The 13348-nt window shown below is 36.9% G+C and overlaps 1 protein-coding gene across 6 annotated transcripts in view; it reads left to right on the forward strand.

Moving 5' to 3' along the window:
- Positions 1–13348, forward strand: part of DISP1 (dispatched RND transporter family member 1) — a 174924-nt gene that overhangs the window by 9562 nt on the left and 152014 nt on the right. For 2 of the 6 annotated variants that reach the window (XM_058669208.1, XM_058669209.1), the window contains exon 2: positions 12233–12326. The exons of the other annotated variants lie outside the window; for them this stretch is intronic. The gene's annotated coding sequence lies outside the window, so the exon portion shown is untranslated. The remainder of the gene's footprint in view (positions 1–12232; positions 12327–13348) is intronic. 6 annotated transcript variants of the gene reach the window in all.

Below are 13348 nucleotides of genomic sequence, written 5' to 3' on the forward strand. Positions count from 1 at the left end.
TTTTCTGCTTCACAATCTCTTAGCTGATAAATTTTGCTAGCTCTCTGTGGCAGCATTTGGTTTTCAGTGAAGTAGGCTGGAAATTATTGCCTCTGAAAAGTCAGAGCACGTAGGGAGTTGCTCATCCTGTTTGTTCCATCGTCCTTCTTGCTGTCTCTTCCTTTGGCCTGCCTGCTATTACTTCCTATGTGGATAATGATGTTTTCTTATCTCACAAGAGCTGTATGCATTAAAATAATCTATTTCTCTTTCTTTAGTCCCTTAATCTCCAGTAGTTGGAGGATTAACCATTGCATCAGGCTCAAAGTATATATCAAAGTGAAGCTTATAAAACTAAAAAATTCTTTGTTCATCCAAAGAATTAGAAAGGAGCTTAATGCATGTAGACTTGCTTGTTGCTTTTTGACTTCCTTTTTTAAAGAATTTTTGTGGACTCCCACTATCTAAGAGGACATATTTCTTCCCTACAGGAGTTGAGAAGAGCAGGAAGAATAATGGGAGGGATATAGGACCTTTTCAACCTTGACAAATAGGTGTAGCTGCTTCTTGGACTTTCTTTTCCTCCTCCAGGTCCTTAGTATTTCACTACATATTGTGTTGTTTATATACTGTTCTTCTGAAAAATTATTCTCCTCTTAGTTGTAGTTTTCTATTCTCTAATTTACCATAAGATACATGGTCATTGTCAGATTACATTTTCTCCCTGGGGAACCTATGATTTTAGTTTGTTTTTTGGGATAGTAGTAAGTTTTATTGACATGATAAACTTTTTTTCTACCATGGAGTAAAATTCACCAGTAAATATGTCCTTCTTGTTGAAAATGTCTCTCATGGTATTGGCTTCTCTTTATAAATGGTGAGGTTGACTTTAAAGCCCTTCTGCTTTTGATTACACAGTGGTTTTTTTTTACATTTCAAAAGCACATTAAATGTTTTGATGCCATACCTAAAATACTTTCTAGAGAAAGTTAGCAGCCTGTTGAGTCTAGATTTTTTTTTTTTTGGTGTATTTATGCACTGTTAGTGTTTTAAGATTTACTCTATGTTAAACTTTTAGTGAATGTTCATTTTTGATCAGTTATTGTTTAAAGATGGCACAATTCATGTAACCTCTGTAACATAATTGGAAGCAATCAGTACTTGAGAAGTTTTTGCTGTATAGCAGGATGAGAGGTGGCAGTTAATGAAGGGAAGCTAGTCACATAAAATTTCATTTCTATTGGAATGTGAGACTGGAACGTTGCTCACGTTACAGCCTGCTGCAGGGCAGGGCTAGAATCCAAGCTTTGATTAAAATCACCCAAGCTCTTTCTTCCCCCTGCTTTACAACCACATGTTACTGCCAGCTGAGAAGGATAATGGAAGGTAATAATGAATGAATACATTTCCATCTGCTGCAAAAAATTCCTTGTGGACAGTTTCATTTTTAAAAACCTAGATGAAAAGACCACTTTGAAATGAAGAATAAATTAGTGACTACCAAGTGGTTGTTAGATCCATGCCCTAGCAGCTTGTGCAGGCGATTTTGGTGACAGTTGCTGCCAGTTAACAATTCAGTGACCAGGAGCTGGTGGTGGTGGTAGGTGTGGTGGTATAAGAATCCAAGCTTCTGAGGAGTCTTCTCTTTTCATTCCCATTTCTAAAGTTTTAGACATAAGATTTCCATGGACTACTTAGATTCTTGTAATGCTGTCAAGGTCAGATGCATAGGTTAGCCATTCCACAATGTACACATGCATCAAAACACCATGTTATATGCCATAATGTAAATGTTTTTGTCAGTTAAAATTAATTAACCAAACAGAAGGGTAAATCGTTGAACTTCTAGAATGATCTGTGATACTGGTATCCCATGAGGGCACCTGTTCAAGAATCCACTTCACATCTAACTCCTTGCTAATGTGAGTGAGAAAGAAGCTAAAGATGGCTTCATTGCTTGGGCCCCGGCTGCTATGTAAGGACCCAGAAGAAGCTCTGGGCTTTGGCCTGACCCAGCTTCAGCTATTGTAGTTATTTGGGGAGTGAACCAGTGGACTGAAGATCTCTCATCTATAACTCTGCCTTTCAAATAAATAAATGGGTCTTAAAAATCATCTTCAGTGGATCTTTTAAATTTATTTTTAACTTCACTGGAACCTGAATGAACCAATTCACTTCGAATAGCTATACCTGTAATATATACCCCTCATCCCCAGCAGTTAAGCTATGTGAAGGGCAAATTGGATTGCTATGTTTATCAAATAGTTGATGGTTTTTGTTTTTTATTTTCCTATCGTCAATTAATCCTCCTGGCTGCCCCTGAAGATTGCTTAAGCAGCAGTGTATTGTGGAAATAGCTCATTAAGACCCTGAATTCTGCAACCTGATTAATTAGTAATTAGAACTCTGGGCTTGATTTAAGAGATTAATAGTCACTCCTACACTAATCATTTTTTAATGATATAATTTGTGGTTGTTTGGTATTGGCTTTCAGGTTATTGCGTTTGCTGAACTGAGTAATGGATAATTAGGATTATCCACTCCTATTAGAGAGTAGCTAGAATACTGTTTTATTTAACTACCCTTAAGGTGCTTTTTCTTAATTCTGCAGTGTGGTGAGTAAAAAATGTTTCGACAGAATAATAATTATAAAAGTACTAACAATTATTAAATATTCCTTGTGTACTAATCACTGTGCAACCTGCTGTATCTGATCCTCACTACAATTCTACAGCAGGCCGTGTTAAGGCAAGTTGACAGATACGGAAACCGAGATCTAAGGAGGCTAAATAGCTTGTCCAAGTTATATGGTAATTATTGGAGATTGGATTTGAGCGTGAGGAACCTGATTTCAGGGACTTAACTCTTTAGTACTTTACTCTTTAACATGCTGGTTTTTCTGTTTTATACATGTTACAGCTTGTCTTTAAGATTTCCATTTTTCAAATTCCCCATGTCATTTCCTATTAGAGCCCTTGTGTAAATGCAGAATTTTCCAATTCTAGCCTGAGAGGACTTTCATCCTTAGTTTTGGTGCTTGCCAGTTAGATTTTTATAAAACATTTTTAGCTTTCAGCATTTTTATTTCAGGTAAGAGAGTTATGTTACCTTGATGATTGTTTGGCCTATGTGCTTCTCAGTTATGGTAGTCAGTCTTATGTGCTGGTAGTTAAAGTGTTTGTAGTTTTTTTGGGGGTGATTATTTTACACTTTTTTGGGGGGAAGATTTATTGTTCAAAGTTGGTCTTAAATATAAGGTGTTTCTGGAAGTTAATGGAAAGTGCTTATTATAGAAAAACTTAAAGAGCTTCAAAATTTTTTTTACTTGAAAACAAAATGAATTTCATGTTTCATGAACTTTTTGAGGTACTTTTGAACATGTGGAAATTAACTTTTATTCTCTAAATGTAAAAATGTCATAAATCTGGAAGCATCGCTTATAGAAGATAAAACATTCAGTTAAGATTTTTCCATGAGTTAGAGGGGTTAGAAGCATAGATACTCCATATGTTGTTTGTTGAAAGATTGTAGTGGATTGGTGTTTGAGACAGTAGTTAAGACCTTTGGGTCTGACCCAGAGTGCCAGCTTTGCTCTCAATTCTAGCTTCCTGCCAAAGTGCATGGGGGCAGGGGGAAGTGGGGGGCTGTTGCAGAAAATGGCTCAAGTTTTTGGGTTTCTGCTCCTCACAGGGGAGACTTGGACTGAATTACAGACTCCTGGCTCAGCCATGGCTGTTTTGGGCCTTCAGGGAGTGAAATCAGCTAATGGAAGATCTCTGGCTCTCTGCCTTTCAAATAAAATGGAAGTAAATACATAAAAATAAGAAAAGAATTGTTTTTAAAATAATTTTTGTTCTCTTTAGCTTTCCAGCACTGTTATTGGGGAATACTTGACTCATCAAGCTTTTATTGAATGATCTTTTGAGTGTAGTTTCTAAGTCTATGAAATAGTCTTCATATAGCAGATGCTTTTTTACTCTGCTGGATTTTGGGATTATATACTCTAATTTAGACAAATTTTAATTAACTGAAGTGAGCTTCGAATATTTAAGGTAACATATTTAACAGTCTTTATTTTCTTTTTGAGAGGTGCTGGTTTAACTATGCAATAAAGCAGTGTCTGAGTTTTAGCTTTCATTTATTTGTCTTATTTATTTGCAAGAGAAAGAGGAGGACAGACACACAACCAGAGCTTGCTGCTTGTTCATTCCCCAAATGCTTACAGCAGTGGATGTTGGAGCTCAAGCTAGGAACAGGGAACACAACGCATATCTTCTGCATAGGTTACAAGAATCCCATTATTTGAGCTGAAACCACTGCCACCAGGGTCTGCGTTAGGAATTAGAGTCTGGATTTGGAATTAGGTACCCTGATGTGGAATGCAGGTCTCTTAGCAGTTGGCTGTTAATCTTTGCATTTTGCTATGGAAGTGGCATTTGTGTTAGGTTGAACTTAATCTTTATTCTGAAAATATAAACATACTGAAACATAATTTTTGAATAGGTAGTACATTTTTGAGGTGCTACACACAACTTAATTTTATTTAGACTCTTTTAATTCCTGAAAAAGGAATACATAAAGTCAGGGAGGCAGGTATGACTGAATTCTTTACAATAGTTGTGTTATTAATGGTTAAAATTAGCCTGAGCCAGCAACTGAAAACAATAACCTGCTTATTCATTAGGCATGTGAAAGCATCATGAAATGAGGAGGGAAGGAAATGATACTTGTTTGTATGTCTTTGTGCCAGGTACTGCGTGAGGTACAGTATGCTTACATCTTACCTCAAATTCTAGGCCAAAAACTTTGTATTATAACCCTCAGTTAAAGGTGAGTCTAAAAGTTTAAACGAATCATATGTTTGTGATTAAAAGTAATTTATGTAGAATTGAGATTTCAGCCCAGGAATATCAAACTCCCAAGGCTTTTTAATTTTGTCTTCTTTTTGATTTTCTCTTTGTCTCATTCCATTTTTTTTTCTGTATTAGAAGTTATCTCCTGCTTTATTTCCTTCCTTCCCCTCTTTCTAATATTTATTTATTTTTATTTGAAAGACAGAGTTACAGAGACAAGGAGGGATAGAGAAAGAAACCTCTCCATCTGCTGGTTTACTCTCTAAATTTCTACTATGAAACCAGGAACCTGAATCTTCTTCTGGGGCTCCCACATGGGTGCAGAGGCTCAAACACTTGGGTCGTCCTCTGTTGCTTTCTCAGGCCAACAGCAGGGAGCTAGGTCAAATGGGGCTCTAACTGGTGTTCAAATGGGATGGCGTCACCACAGGCAGAGGCTCAATTTACTACACTGTGGCACCAGCCTTGTGTTTCTGGTTATCCTAAAAATGTTACTATATGCTTAAAGTCTAAAGGTAATATCATTATTATCTTTACATTCCTCCTGAATAAGATAAATATGCTTTTCTCTTGAAATTTTGGGACAGTTTGCAGACTTTTTCTTCCTTTCAGGAACCTGTGTGAGAGGGTGTCTGCTCTGACTCGGCGCTGTGTCTGTGCCTCACCTGTTCTTGCAGCCCTCCCCTGACCCCCTTCTTTGTCCAGTTCAGGCTGCAAGGACAAAACAAACAAACAAACAAACAAAACAAACAAAAAACCCCTGAGTACTGCCCTGACTGGAAGGTTATGTTAACTGCTCTCTGAAAGAAGAGCAACAACTGAGAAAATGTCTTTTATAGGACATTAAGTATTATTTTTCCCTTGCAGCTTGTCCTAAGGTAAGTGGGCACTGGGGACTGCTTGTTCCACTCAGGGTGCCACGCTGTAAAGCTCAGATGGGAGCAAACGCTCTAAGGAGATTTATAACAGTAAGGCTAAAATTGCCATGCACATGTCAAACCTTATTTGTATTGGAATTTCACCATTTGTTAACTTCTTAAATGGTCTTAGTACTCTTCAAAGAAATGATAACCCTGCTTCATTAGTTCTCTTCAGATAAGGTTTTTAGTGTGTTTCTGGAGGCATCTTAGATTTCAAAATGGCTTTCTCCTTTAAATTAAAAATTTATAGCAGAAACTTTGTTCCAACTTATTTTTTAAAAGAAAGATTTATTATATTTTGTTTGAAAGGCAGTTACAGAGATGGAAAGAGAGATAGAGAGTTAGAAAAAGCAAACTCTTTTATCCACTGGTTTGCTCTCTAAATGGCTACAATGGGGCTGAGCTGGTCTGAAGCCTGGAGTCAGGAACCTCTTCCAGGTCTCCCATGCTGGAGGGGCTCGAGGTCTTGAGTCAGACCATAAGCAGGGGGCTGGATCAGAAGTGAAGCATCTGGGACGTGAACTAGCACCTGTATGAGATGTGGGAGCTACAGGGTGGAGGATTAGCTTGCTGTGCCATGTAGCTAGCCCTTTAACTTATGCTTTAAATGATGAAATCATTTTATATAATTGAAAATGTTGCCTGTACTATTTTTAAAATTATTACTATTTTTCTCAATAAGCAGTAAATACTAGGAAGACATCCTGGAATAGAAAAGAACTTTAAGGAAATGTTTCTTATATCCTTTCTTTCATTTAATATTATATGATTTTGTACATAGGATGCATGTGGTTTGTGTTGCCTTGGATAAGTACTATAAAAATATTTCAATTGAAAAGATGCTTAATCCACATCTTTTAGGTGGATTAAGTTTACTGTTTTGAATTATTTTTGTAGCAAGTGGTGTTAATTTACTGTTTTTGGCAGTACTTTTCAGTTTGCACTGGTAGAAAAGATGAGCATTTGAAGGGGAACAATCGCTTACTTTGTAAGCAGTGCTCTTGAGTAATGACTGGGGACATTCATTTGCACAGTCAGTATAAACTCCAGACAGATGTTTCTGTGCCTTTTCATTAAGTGGGTCATGTGATTTAGTGTGTATCACTGACTTGAATATCTTCAAGTCTTACAAACCACCTAATTTGACCGTGAAATCAAGCAGCTGTTTCAAAGGACTGTTTTCGAGAAGAATTTGCTTTTATTTTTGTTTTCTGAGTGATTGCAGTGTAAAGAAATTTGTGTAATTTGTGTGTGGATGTAGGCATCTTTTCCCCCTCCCTGACTCCCTTCTACCCTCTTGGGACCAGTGTTTGTTTTTGGTTGTAGGGTTATTTGGGAGGACCTCTAATTGCTAACAGTAGTATTTAAGTTTGTGAAGAGTACTAAAATTGTTATGGTGATAAATGTGGTGGATCTTTTGGACTTAGATGCTGGAATATTTTCTTTTTAAAAAGATTTTATTTTTATTTGAAAGGCAGAGTTACAAAGAGAAGGAGAGACAGCGAGAGAAAAATGGCCAGAATGCCCAGAGCTGGGCCAGTGCAAAGCCAGGAGCCCAGCGGCTGGCACCATCTTCCACTGCTTTCCCAGGCCTTGGCAGGGACTGCATCAGAACTGAAGCAGCCAGGACGTTCACTGGCACCCATATGGGATGCTTGTGCTGCAGTCAGTGGCTTAGTGTACTACCCCACAGCTCCAATCCCAGCCTCAGGTGCTGGAATATTTTTAACATATGTTCACTATTAAAATTATTTTTGGGTTCTTTCATCTTTTTGTAGTCTCTGTGTACATATTACTTGTGCAGAACTTTAAATATAATGATCCCTGTGCTGATGTAAAATGTTTCTCTTAAAAACTAAGTTGTTTCAACATTAAGTATTTGAAGACTAATATTTTAATTTTTATTTACTGAAAAGAGAGAGAGAGAGAGCACAAGAGAGAGCAAAACAGACAGAGATTCAGATATACACAGGTAAAGAGGTCTGTCATTTGCTGTTTCACCCTGCAAGTGCTTGTAACAGCCGGATATAGGCCAGGCTGGAGACAGGAGTTGGGAAATCATTCCCGATTTCTCATGAGGGTGGGAGAGACTCAAGTACTTGAGCAATATCTTGCTGCTTACAGGATGTACATTACATGAAATGTGGAACAGAGAGCAGACTGAAACTCAGGTACTCCCATATGGCATGTAGATGGCCCAGGTGGTGTCTTAACTGCTGTGTCAAGTGTCTATCCTTGACTTTCAGAGATAACTTGCATTGCTCTATTTAACATATTGTGCAGTTTGGTATTTTTATGTCTGCACACATACACATGAAGAATCCTGAGTTAAAGTTAGACAATGATATTCCAGAAATGGATAGATTATTTCAAATCTAGTAGGTCTCTTTTTGGACAATGAAGTTGTCTTAAATTCAGTTAACAGTGTCCAAGGACACTTCAAAACATTTGTGGAAAAACTGAGTTAAAAAGTTTATTTTCTTTTGAAGATCTTTTGAAGTCTATGTGTGGTTTTATTTCATAATATATACTTTCCGTGACCTTTTTGAAGATCATTCATGTTGTAATGATCATGATGTATATGCAACTATATTTTTTAGAGAGTGATAGGTTTTGATTCCTTATCCTTTTTTTAAAATTATTTATTATTTTTAATTCATTAATTACATTGTATTATGTGACACAGTTTCATAGGTACTTGGGTTCTCCCCACCCCTCCCCAAACCCTCCCACCATGGTGGATTCCTCCACCTTGTTGCATAACCACAGCTCAAGTTCAGTTGAGATTCCCCCATTGCAAGCGTATACCAAACATAGAGTCCAGCATCTTATTGTCCAGTCAAGTTCAACGGCTTCTTAGGTATACCCTTTCTGGTCTGAAGACAGAGCCAGCAGAGTATCATCCCAGTCAATTGAAAGCTCCAACATACCATCAGCAAAAATTTACATCATTATGGAATTAATTGACATAGTAATGAGTAAGCAATATGTTAAAAGTAAATGCGAGTTCCTAGCCACCTTCTGTGACCACCTCACTTGATTCCTTATCCTTAAAAATAGCCTATGGCTACAAGTGCTGAATGTAGGTGTTGTAGTGTTAGTTCAGATGAGAGAAATATTATCGCAGTATAAAATGCCAGAAAATACTTTCTGGCATGAATGGCCGCGAAGTTGGGTGGGTTTGGATGGGCATAAAAGTGTAGAGGTGAAAATATTCGGTAGAGGGAGCCTGAGAGGAGGTGGGAATGTATTTGATGGATCAGTATGTGTATAGTTTATGGGGTATGTGTTAGAGAGTAGGGGAAGAGAAGTCAAGATTGTAGGATATTAAATACTATTCTGAGGAGACTCTAAAGTTTGTAAAATAGTGAGGTGTTTGGACATTCATTCATTTGGTAACCAGTTGAATGTCACCTGTGGCCAGTTATTAAGCAGAATGGTACAATATGTAAGGACAGATTCTTAGGAGCATGAATTTCCAGGTTTAAGTCTTTCATGGCTCTTGGAGATATATATATTTTAGCTCTTTCTCCCTTTTGAAAAAAAAAAGATTGTTTTTGTTTGATTTTAAATTTATTTGAAAGGCAGTGTAGAAGAGGGAGGTGGAAAGGGGAGGGGAAATAGATATCTCATGCAGTGGTTTACTCTCCAGATGCCCACAGCAGTTCGTTTTGGGCTAGGAGAGCCCAAGTCAGAGCTGGGAATTCCATCCTGGTCTCCCACATGAGTGACAGGAGACTCTTCTGCTACCTTTCTAGGCACATTAGCAGGGTAACCAGGTAACTGCAACTCTGATATGGCACTCCAGTGTTGCGAGTTGTGGCATGACCCACTACACAAAACTAGCACCCCTTTAACTTTTTTAATAGGTCTAGTTCTTTTTGCATTTGTGATGTTACTTGTTTCAAATCATTGTGTCAGAATACTAAGTCATTGATTTTATCAAAACTTTTAATATTCAAATCCAAGAAGCTTTTATAAGAACTTTCATTTTGGGGTGTTGATCTTAAGATATCTAGAAAGCTTACCATTAGTAATAACACTTTCAGTCTTTCACTTTGAAATTTTTCAAGTGAAACTTTCAAAATTTTGGACTGAGCTAATTTGATTTGTTGAGTGATATTGTTGAATTTAATTTTAAGTTATTTTAAATAAACTTTAAACATTTTAGAGTTTAAACTTAGATAAATTAAAATCCAAAAACAGCCCAAACACATCACAATTAAACTGTGTGATCTTGTACCCATCCCTGCAGCTGGAGAGTGGCATAGAAGCATATAGGTTCTGTACTTGACACTGACGTAAACCATATGGAGTGGGGAATGATTTCTACGAAGACAAGGTGGATGTTTCTTTATTGTTGACAGTTGGGAAGGCATGTTGGGTATCTTCCCACAGATTGTTAGAGTTTGAGAGTGATAGATCTCTGAGAGTCATTGAGAGAGAACTTTGAAGGGCGTGATGAGGGTAATTGAAGTAAGTCATAAGGTTAGCATTACAGAAGCTGATATTAGTGTGGCTAAAGTGTATTAAGCAGTCTTTTTGTTTGAGAATGCTTTTTATATTCTTGATGGTAGTTAATATTTGGAGTCTCCGTAACTACTTTCTGCTGTCCTAGTTATTACTATAAACTACCTTTTAATCTCTGTTCTTAATGAAGAGTTTTTTTTAATATGTTCAAACTTTGCTGTAAGACTTGTAATGGAGCATGTGGGAAATAGGGATTGGCCTGGGGAGAGGGAGTAGTCAGGAAGTGCTCTGGCCTTGTTCTTTAGGATTTATGTCCCTTTTAGTGGCTGACCACTTTCCTGATACAATCACTGTTTCGCCATGACTGTGTAAGACTGTTGTATAATGTGTGGGTTGTGAGGTGTCCATTTCAGATACTTGGACTTGGGCTCTAAATTCCTTTGACAGAAACCAGAATTACTTTTCCTTGGGAACTTTCAGTGCAATAGATTTGGAGCTAGAAGGTCTGGAATTAGAGTCTTGGCTCCTTTTCTTATTGTTTGTGTCATTCTGAGAATGAAATATCATCTTTCATAATCAATTTTCTCGTAAGAGGGAGATACTTATTCCTAGCATAGGTTGTTAATGAAGCTTAAGTGAGGTGCTGAAAAATATTTCCTAATATTTCAAAGAACTACTTAATTGTCAGTTGTTACTGGTAGATGCGATACCCACTGTGTTAAGGGACAGTTGATGTGCTAAGCTCTGTGAGGGTGGAAACTTGTCTGTTTTGTACCACTGTATCCCTAAGCATCTTGATAGAATTGTGCTGACTTCATTTTTAAAAATTTTATCGTGGAAAACTTCATATTTTTTTCCCCTGCTCACCCCCATTTTCTTTAAGTTTATTGTTTCTTCTCCGTCTTAGAGTGGAATAGGGTATTCTGTGCTGTATGTGGCTAGGTAGATAAGCTGAGCCTCTGTGGAGGGAAGCTTCACTGTGGGGTTCTCCTTTCCTTCTGTGTGCCTCAAATAAAAATAATGATAATAAAAAAATCTGAAGAATACAAATACTGGAAAGAAAATGGGCACAAGTTGGGCAAATAAGAACTCAGGCTTAACAGCTGAATAGAAAACTCAGGAAAGGGGTGAGTTAGATTCAGGAAACAGTGATCTTACTATTGACACATACTCAGTCACAGCTGGATACTACACATGGATCTTTGCACAGGGGAAATATCATCCATATTGCATGCTTCCAAAATCTTATACCATGTTTATATTTTTATCATATAAACCAGCATTCTTGTGGTGACAAATGGAATTTTCAGTTAGTTGTTCTGTGCTTTTGAATGTAGTCTTCAAATTAATTTCTCAGAAAGTGAGATATTTGACTTTCCTCCAGGCTCTGTTTTACATAAGCTGTAAGAGCAACTTACTCAACTTATTTTTGAGGGTTTACTTTGTTATTTGTAAGAGTTACACAGAGAAAATTGGAGAAAGAGAAATTCTGTCCATTGATTCACTCCTCAAATGGCTGCAATGGCCAGAGTTGGGCCAAGCTGAAACCAGGAGTTCAGAACTGTATCCAGTTCTCCCATATGGGTATTGGGGGCCCAAATATTTGGGGCATTGTCTGCTGACTTCCCAGGCTCATACACAGGGATCCGGATTGGAAGCAGAGCGGCCGGGCCAAGAATCCATATGGAATTCTAGCGTCATAGGCAGTGACTTAACTCACAGTGCCTCAATGCTGAACCTTATTCAAATTCCTTTTGAATCTGTTCCTTTTTTTTCTTCCTTTTTGTCAGCTGTAAATTAGTACTTGTTTTGCAGAGTTTTTGTTTAATACCAAATTAAGCACTAGATAAATAATAAAGGGTATTTTAACTTTTTGATTTAGGCTTAACATGTTATTGTTTGTATACTATTTGGTAATAAGTTTGTTGGTATAGTGAATAATCCAGTTGTCACTCTCATGCATTTCAGTATTTGCTTTTAGACTACATAAATGTTGTTTTTCTTTCATAGATTCAGAGAGAACAGACACATCTTTCTTTTGAGTTATATATAGTAACTCAAAAGACACAAATCAACTGTAGAAGCAGCTTCACTGGAAGAAAAGGTAATTTCAAAATTTGAAGGCATTGCTTACTGTTTAATTTTACTTGGATTGTATTTATAGCCTTGACATAGATGATTTATAGTTACTTTAAGCTGTTTTGGAAGTATTCAGACTAAAAGAAATACAAGTTCTATCATATTTACTCAGAACTGGAGTTTTTTTTTTTTCTTCTTTTTTTAAATGTTTTTTTTCTTTTCTTTTTTTAAATATTTGTATGTACCATCTGATGGTCCAGTCCTGCTGATTGCTAATATGCTATGTTATATGGATCTAATAAATAAAAAATTCAGTCCAACAAGGAAACTGTACATTATGGACAAAATAAAGAAGTGTTTACCTTGCCACTATTTAAAAATTTCTTTCAAACAGTTGTGGTACATTTGAAATCATCTCAGTGTAGAGATTATTACTGTGGTTGGGAGATGAGCTGGGAAGAAGTTGTTGATTTTATACCATTTTTAATGGTTAATTTTATACCATTTAGTCCCCTATTAAAAATCATAGCTGGGGCCATTGTGTGGGCTTAGTGACTGCCTGCATTGCTGGCAACCATAATGGGTACTAGTTTTCAAGCACTGGCTGCTCCACTTCTGATCCAATTGCTTACTAGTATGCCTGGGAATGCAGCAGAGGATGGCTCAAGTGCTTAGACTCCTGATTGTTTTTATTTTAACATTGAAAAAAATACCTGTTTGTTACATCTGATTCAACTGACCTAATGGCCTAAATTAAAAAGTACTTAAAGAAGTTGTGAAGACTAGAGAGTATAAATTGCCTAGTTTAGATTATGGCACGTAGTGGAGACTATATCAGTGTTACCTATCATTGGTTAGATATTTACTCAACCTGTTGTGGGTGGGGTACAATGCTAAAGATCATGAAAATAGTACCAATTATCAGTGGGTTTATTATAAGTAAAAACAAAAATTCTTACAGTTAAAAAAAAAATAGGTTAGCTAGCAGCAGCCAGATGGAGAACAAAATTTTTGTTCATTCATAGTAATAGGCAGAAATGTTAATGC

Source organism: Ochotona princeps, chromosome 10 (assembly GCF_030435755.1).
Source record: "Ochotona princeps isolate mOchPri1 chromosome 10, mOchPri1.hap1, whole genome shotgun sequence".
In the NCBI taxonomy this organism is placed as follows: Eukaryota; Metazoa; Chordata; class Mammalia; order Lagomorpha; family Ochotonidae; genus Ochotona; species Ochotona princeps.